Source organism: Dermacentor variabilis, chromosome 7 (genome assembly GCF_050947875.1).
Source record: "Dermacentor variabilis isolate Ectoservices chromosome 7, ASM5094787v1, whole genome shotgun sequence".
In the NCBI taxonomy this organism is placed as follows: Eukaryota; Metazoa; Arthropoda; class Arachnida; order Ixodida; family Ixodidae; genus Dermacentor; species Dermacentor variabilis.
Window position 1 is genome coordinate 151,807,913 of NC_134574.1, and position 8,686 is coordinate 151,816,598.

At 45.6% G+C, this 8,686-nt stretch overlaps 1 protein-coding gene across 3 annotated transcripts in view; it reads left to right on the forward strand.

The window, feature by feature from the left end:
* LOC142588163 (uncharacterized) overlaps positions 1-2,432 on the forward strand; it is a 268,768-nt gene extending 266,336 nt beyond the window's left edge. For all 3 annotated transcript variants that reach the window (XM_075699663.1, XM_075699664.1, XM_075699665.1), the window contains one exon: positions 2,113-2,432. The gene's annotated coding sequence lies outside the window, so the exon portion shown is untranslated. The remainder of the gene's footprint in view (positions 1-2,112) is intronic.
* The last annotated feature ends 6,254 nt before the right edge of the window (positions 2,433-8,686 follow it).

Genomic DNA, 8,686 nt, shown 5'->3' on the forward strand with positions numbered 1-8,686 from the left:
GGACGCTATTTCATGTTTAGGCTCAATCAGTGACATGTAAGCAAGCAATTTCACGTGATATGGTGCGCCGCGAAAATGACGCTTAAGAAATCACAGTGTTTTGTTAGCTGATGATATTACGTTAGTAATACGTTTATTTCATGTTAGATAATTTATTAATTTTATGCCTAACTATTTGAAAGACGATACGGATTCCACGGACTCGTTAGTGATTTGTATTGAAAGGCATGAATCTTGTGACGACGGGTAATGGATAGGAGCTCCTAGGATTAAGGATCATGAGCCGGTCTTCATATCATTATTGATATGAAGATCAAGAGGATCATTAGGATCCTCTTGAAGGGCTTCTTGATCTTGTTGGAAGATGTATAAAAGCACTTTATAAGAGCAGTTAACGCGCCGTCATTGTCTTCTTTTTTCTGCCCGGGCGTCACTTCAGCGTCGTTGTGATGGCCTGGCACATACACGCGGTGACCATATAGGATATTGGAACGCGTTTCCCTGAAACGAATAGATCGCGCTCTAAATGGCGTATTCCCTGGTGGAAACACGATTCTGAGGAAGCTCGTAAAAATAAATATGAGGCGTGGAGTCACATTTGCGACTCTCGAACTACCGAAAACGTGATAGGCGTTAAAAAAAAAAAAAGGTTGAAACGTAGAAGAACGTGGCGCCGTGCCAAAAGAGAAAGCGGGAAAAAATACATCTCTAGTATTAATTCATATACAGACGAAAGAAAAGCCTGGAACAAGGAAAACAAAATAAACGCCCGCGAAACTCATCCTCTACCATTAACATATACACGCGAAACATACGTATTGGCCAAGCTCATTCTCTGGACACAAATTTTGAAAAGATTTCTTGTCCGTTCCACTATACTCGGAGTCATTTCTGACATCCCGGCAACAAGCGGAGCGACTGCCCGAGATGTTCGCAGATTGCGCGTAGTGCCGATAGCTTCGTATGCACTGTGCTTCCGACGTTTCGTATGCGTTGAAGCTACATGTGGACGGCTGTCAATTGCCTCGAGGCGGCTAACGCGATTCCAAACTCCAGCGTTCTCGTAGACAGTTTACACTGTCATCGAGCGATGTGTTTTCTTGTTTAGCTGTGTCTGCATGACACCGTGCTGGTTTTGTTAAATTAAAACACGTTGACGGGCTAGTTGGATTGAATCCATGATATAATGTGTAAGCGGGACAGAACAAGGGCGTACGTAAAAAAAGCAGACACACGAGGACAGCGCTGTCAGCGTGTGTGTGTTTCTTTCTACGTCATCGTTGAGCCACGCTTACGCGTTCTATCATTGTTAGTTTGGATTGTAACGAATTTTTGGAAGCTTATACGCCCAGCAAAAGGCATACGCTCACTTCGTAGAGCTACATACTAATTTGTGATCTCAATCGGTGCTTCGCCTTTTCAGCGGAACTGCGAACTTTTCAAATACCTGCACAACACATTGATATGGTTCATATATATTCACCATGCACAAGTGTTAAAGTTCAACACAGTTGCTAAGACACTGGCCTACAGAGCGTGGGTTCATATGTATGAAACACGCCACCGTCAACGCTTTTCCTTCCGAATTTCTTCCGTGGGTTTTATAAATTCAGTTCAGTTAAATTTACTACCCGAAAACTCCCACGCAGGGGCATTACATAAGGGGTGGGTTTTTATAAAACAGCGACAATATCCTGAACAAAACTTCTCCCTATGGGTTGCCTCATGTGACGGACGATAATACTCGTTGGGTACGCACAGAAATGCTCACTCGTTTATTAATTATATGGGGTGGACTTGCTGCCTTACATTATTGGCCCAGCTGCTCCAACGACGTTCCCTATTGTTTGTACAAGCGATTCTGCCCACATTCGCAATTGTGTGTATATCGAGTACTATTATGCAATGCCGCTTCGTGTCGGTCCATATGTTATATCAAGGCGCACATAATTGTATTTCAGACGTACTGAAGGATTAGACCACACAGGATCAAATATTCAAAGCATTTTCTCTCACCCAATGTTGCGTGCTACATGACGGCAGTAGCGTGTATTATTACACGAAATGTGAACGTCCTTCTGAATCACGCATTTTCTTGTTCTTGCTTTCCAGAAGCTGCTAGAAAATTGCCCCATCACCAAGCAACAAGACCAGAAGGCTGTTCAAGCACTTTCAGATATGGGGCAATACCGCTTATTATCCTTAAATGGCCAAGAATATGTGAGAAGGCTACTTCAGCGACTAAACGTCCCTCTGCTGAAGGACACTATTACCGCAGAGAGCGCGGTGGTGGAGGCCGCCGTTGAAGGTTCCTTCATGAGCTTCGCCGAGTCTGCGCTGTGGTCGACGCTGAGCGCACAAACTTCAGAAACCAACTGCAACATCTGCGGCCACAAATTAGCTGCTTCAGTGCCACTAAAATTCCAGGCGGACTTTTTGATGGCAATGACTTTCTTAGACGTCCCTTTCACTCTGGTTCTTTCAAATCCTTTTGAAGCAGCCGTGGTTGCTTTCTGTCCGAATGCTTTAGTATGAATGGGGGCTCCAAGCCAGGCACTTCAGCGATTATTTACAAGCGCAATGTTTGACCTGTACGCAGGTAGCACATGACATGGGGCCAAATAGGGCGAATGTTGGTTTTGAAACGGCAAGTGTTGGGCCTGCAAGGCCCACCGTTGCCTCTGGAATGGCAGTTCAAGCAAATCTTACTTTGTTATAGCGCAAGCTTGAGAAGGACAACAGAAGGCACATCTGACACACACAGTGCTGTGTGTGTCAGCGCTGTGTGTCAGATGTCCCTTCTGTTGTCCTTGTCAAGCTTGCGCTAAAACAAAATAAGTTATGCCGTACCAACAAGCCCCTATTGCTATCCTCATCGAGTTCTACCAAAGCCACTGCGTCAGACATGAAGCGGTGGTCCAGCCTTCCCGGTGAATGCCTGTTAATGGCTAAGGTAGGCGACGCTATCCTAGGCTATCCGGGCCTGATTTCCCCTTAAAGTGCTGTCATTGGCAGTACCTCGATAAACGTTAACGTGTGTTCAGAGCGATAGGCATTGATGCCTTATTTTGCAGTTCTGATAGACACTTCTATATGTTAAGCAGAAAGGCATACCAGCATTAGTTTTCAAGTTAGTTACACTGGCCATTCGTGAGCACATATATGTTACACACCTGGATATAATCATTTCAAGTTTATGTCGATGACGGCAACTGCAAGTAGAAAGTTTTGGCGATTTTATTGTTTCTTGTTCGATTTTATAGTTTATTGTTTCTTATGCAGCACATACTTATTGCCTATGTGCTCAATATTCTTGCATATTCTTGCACATTCAAGGCTGTTACCTTGATTTAATTGTTGTTATTGTGTTCAATCGTTCACACGGAGATTGTTTTGAAGTGGCTGACGCGCCCTGCGCAATAAAGCATCATTTAGCACTTGCCGTGTGCATTCTCGGTAGGCGCAATCAGAGATTCATGTAGGTGTAGACTTAAAAAATGTATACGACCTAACATGTGCATCTTTTAAATAGTGTAGCGGGTAGTGAATATCAAAATACTGCATAACATTATGGTGAAACCATCTGTGTCACTTACCCGCAATGCCGTTGCTAGCTGAACGACTGCAGCGACTGTAAATTTTGTTGCTAGTACAATGGAAGTCATTGCGTATTACTGCGTGCCACATTTTTCTGCATAAAGAGCACTTCGCACTGTGTAGAAGTGCGCCCTGCTGCCTGCTTCAATGTATTCTGCGAAACTGGAAAACGGTACGTCATCGGATGCACGAGATATAAAAAAAATATGGGGATTTACGTGCCAAAACAACGATCTCATTATCAGGCACTCCACAATGGAGAACTCCGGAATAATTTGTGCCCCACCGAGTCCACTAAGGTGCACCTAATCTGGGTACCCGGGTGGTTTCGCATTCGGCCCCCGTCAAAATGCGGCCGCCGTGGTCGGGATTGGATCCCGCGATCTAATGCTTAGCGGCCAAACACAATAGCCACTAAGCAACCACGGCGGGTAAAATATAACATGCATCGGCAAACGAAAGAGAAAAGAGCACTCCAACTGCGTTATCAGTCACACGAGAACTGACCAGCTTACAAAACAGTTTGGAGCGTCCCTTTATAGGTGAAGGAAATGCGTGCATAGCCACTAAAATGAGAACGGATATTGCTATGCAATTTACAGCAACACGAACCTCAGCGTACACTTGCAGCAAAGGCAGTGAGCAGTTCACCATTGCCGCGCACCTTTCGCAGAGGCCTGCAGCATTTGCCTTTGACTTCCGACACGCTTGAGGGGCATTCTCTCTATATGTGGCACACCGAACGGACACGCATAGCGCAACAGCGCAATTCGATGCCACAATCGAGAAACTTGAGCGTGCCATTAAGTGAAGGCGCCGCGGTGGTCGCCATGCTTTTCTTTATTTTAAGAGCTTCAAATCATTCCAATGTGCCTCGAAAAAAAAAATCTACCGGGAGTACTAATGCCTACGGCACGCCCTGACATTTTTATCAAGGCAACGGATTCAATCACGTTACGGCATGCTCCCTCCTATTATATCTTTACTCTATGGGTAAAACACAGCGGGGTAAACTTAAAGCAAAAAGCGCGGAGGTCCGCTAGCCGTCGTAACCACTCGTACTCGAAAGTGAATATCGAAACAGGATACCACACTCCGCTGCCCAACAATCCCCTACACAATACGACCGAATGCCCTGCTAAAGCCTGTCGTTTCCTTTTTGTGTATTTTTGCATTAACTGTTATTCATTTTAACAGAAAATTCTACGTTGTACAGCGCAAAGTCCATAGATATTAAGAAATTTATTATGTATCATATATTTGAATAATGCATCTAATTCCTGACCAGTCCCCGTAGTGGGTAGGAGCCACGTGCTGGAACAACCGACGTCGAAGTTGCCCTTCACACGCGCAGTCCGCCACGCGCCCGACAACAGCCATCGCCGTCGGCCTGGTTGGCCCAAAGCATCGCAGCGCCGAGCTCCCCGTGTGCCCTGGGCCCGCACGTCACCCCAGCCGCCTGCAGCACCAGCAGTCCTGGGCCCGCAACATCACGGCCCAGGCCGGTAAGCCCGAATGTACAAGTGCTTTATTGCAATTGCAAGTAAAATGGTAATAGAGACGAGTTCCAGCCCGGCCTTCCCCTGAGCTAGAACTTTTACAATCGCCGTGGTGCATGATCTACCAGTGTTTGTTGGGTTAAGAGGTCTCCAGAGATGTGACAGATGCACATTAGACTTTGTTGAAGACAAGTCCGAAGCGAAGTGGTCCCACCTTCACGGTCTGCTCAGGTGGCTGTTCTGCGGGGACGTGTCCGTGTAGGCCTTCTACTGCCCTCATGACCTTTGTGAGCACGGCAAACTATCACCAGCGTTCCTGCCGTGCAACTGCGCGCAAATACCAGACACGAGCCGAAGGGAGAGGAAGTGTCGGGCATAAAACGAATCTTTTCATTAGGAACTCCAAATGGCAATGTTTTTCGCCTACTCCCATTGCCTGCTCCTTCAATGGTTATGCTGGCTATGACCATCAAGCCACTGTTCGGAAGTGCATGGTAGCTGCGAAGGCGCTATTTTGGCAGCACAACTGCAGGGGACATATTCAGTGAGGATCGCTTCGGCGACAGCTTTCCCGTGACGTAGGCCTCAAAAAGGGGATTTTGGTCAACCAGCCTATGCGCGTGCCTAACGATAATACTGTGGCCAAAACAATACTATAGCCAGGAAGAACTTGTCCTTGCTCGAGTTGGTTTATACTAGCAAACAGTTTTATAACTTAGCGAACACACGACCGCAGAGTGAACATGCACGTCTGCAGACTTGCCCTTGTCCTTGTGTGCTCTCCCTGTGGTGGTGCTCTGTGCTCTCTCTGTGGAGCGGAAAGTGGGAACCACTTATACTATGAAAGAAGTAAATAAAGCCAACTATTAGAAGCGTGATACTCTAAGTAATATAGGGTATCCAGAAACTTACAATTAAGCGTGAAACCACATTGAGCTTATGCGAAGGCAACGTAGTACAGAAATAAACACCGTTAAAATTAACAGGACACTGCAAGGCGGAAAAGATGTGGACGAAATTGCCTTGTGTAGCAGGTATCACATGGGGGCGCCATCGGGAATAGCAAAATCAATAAGCCAATTAACGGAGTAGGGAAGGCACTCCGAAGTGGATCGTAGACATAGCGAGTAGCCTTGCTGTGAAAATTATGTAGTTCTACTGACGCCTCAGATCATTTTTTTTTTAGTCAGACAAATTTAGACCCTGCAAAAGAGGAAGCCTGGGAGACTAGGGCATGATAAAAGTGTTTGAAGTGAAAAATCGTTTAAGAAAGGCGCAAACATTCTTTGGTGAGTTTCTCAACTTGCAAATTGACAGGTATGTTTCTGTGAAGTGTTCGATGCAAGTTTAGGATATTTAAAAAGCTTCCACACGTCTATCTGCGTGAGCACAACAAAAGAGCACATGCGGGTTTTCAATTTATGTCTGCCTGCTCATTTTACTCAAGAAAGCGCTACTAGTTGACAAGTCTTTCTGTGCGATATATACATATTGTCTCGAACGCACATGTGCATTCTGGATAAACGGCTAACAAGACGACAGCGAATACTGATGGCGCCCGCGAATGTAGGTGGACAGTTACATAGTTTTAGTAGTCCCCAGCAGTGTTTGTCATTCTTCAGTGAAAGTTCGGCACGAAGAAAATTTGGAGTATTTCTTATCTTTCTCTTCATGTTGTTCGCGATGCCAGCGCGATAAGTTACAATATATTCCGCCTATTCGTCTCCGTACCTGATAATGCACCTTCGGATGCAATGAGTTTGTGTCAGGAAAGTGGGAGCTCAAAAACTAGATTTCACAGCTTGCACTAACTCCTAGTTTAGTTAACGTTCAATATCTGGAAAAAGTGCTTCAAGGTAAGACCGGGCAGCCTCTCAAAAGAGTAGCTGAAGATTTGAGGCAGTTCATTAATGGGTGTTTTGTCACTTCTCCTTCTCTCTTCCGACTATCCTCCAGATGCTGCACTCACGGAGGTCTATTTGGTGACGTCGGACCTTCGGGCCACCAAAACGGCATCGGGGGCGTCGGCCCTCTGGAGGGTTACTTGGTTGGTGGCGAACCAGCAACGAAGTTTCACCCACTGGGCCGGCCATCGCAATTTGTTACCCTCCCCCAGGGCCGCTGTATGAAGTGCATGAAGCCGGGCCACACCCCTTGAGGGGACGCGTGGTCGCAATGAGGAGCTTTCAGACAATCGAAGAGATAAACAACGAATCATCAGAAGTGGTGAGAAATGCTTGCGTTATAGACGATACATACATTGGGATGCATTTCAATTCATTCCATTTCATTTTATGTCCTTAAAGACCCCACGAGGGCGTGTTACACAAGGGATGGAATCAACTAAAGAAACATGAAGAACAAAGCTGCGTGTGTTTATGTACAAAAAAGTTGTTCGAATGTTCTACGATTGATGATGCACAGGTGATATCAACGATATGTTGGGAATGGCCGTTGCAATCTTTAGCTTCACGTGGGAAGAACGTAGCTGATTAAGTAAATATTCGAGTACGCGGACGAAAAACTTGAAGGTTGTGGTTGGTGCGGTCAGAAATGTACGATGGTGGAATGATGTAAGGTGCGTTATTGAGTGATGAGTAAAAGAACTTGTGGTAAAGTGATGGGTGGCTATGCGACGGCGAACTGAGAGAGGCCATAAGGCAGATTTAGCTTTCAGAACTGAAACTATAAAAAGAATGTATGAACCTTGTAGCACCATTTTGGAGTGCTTTTAGGTCATCATCATCATAACCACTTTGATGTCCAATGCAGCACGAACGCCTCGGCCTGCGATCTCAAATTACCCCTGTCCCGCGCCGACCGATTTCAACTCTTGCCTGCAAATTGCCTCATTTCGTCGCACCACCTAGATCATTTATGAGATTAACATGATACGGGTTCCATATGACGGATGCTAATTCTAGTTTAAACCCAACGAGTGGCTTGTAAGCAGGCAATTTCACGTGATGTGGGGCGACGCGGAGGTGACCTTTATGAAATCCCAGTGTTTTGTTAGCTAATGATATTACGTTAGTAATACGTTCATTCCATGTTAGATCATTTATTAATTTTATGCCTAACTATTTGAAAGACGATACGGATTTTACGGACTCGTTAGTGATTTGTATTGAAAGGCATGGATCTTGTGACGACGGGTAATAGGAAGGAGCTTCGAATTGCTAGGGTTAAAGATCATGAGCCACTCTTCATATCACAGTTGGATGTGGTTACGATCCTCTTGAAGGGCTTCTTGATCTTTTTGGAAGATGTATACAAGCACTTTATAAGAGCAGTTAACGCGCCGTCATTGTCTCATTTTTTCTACCCGCGCGTCACTTCAGCGTCGTTATCATGGCCTGGCACATAAACGCGGTGACCATATAGGATATGGGAATGCATTTCCCTGAAACGAATAGATAGCGCTCTAAACGGCGAATTCCCTGGAGGAAACACGATACTGACGAAGCTCGTAAAAATAAATATGAGGCCTGGAGTCATATTTGCGACTCTCGAACTACCTAAAACGTGATAGGCTTTAAGAAATAAAGGCCGGAACGTAGAAGAACGCGCCGCCGTGCCAAAAGGGAAAG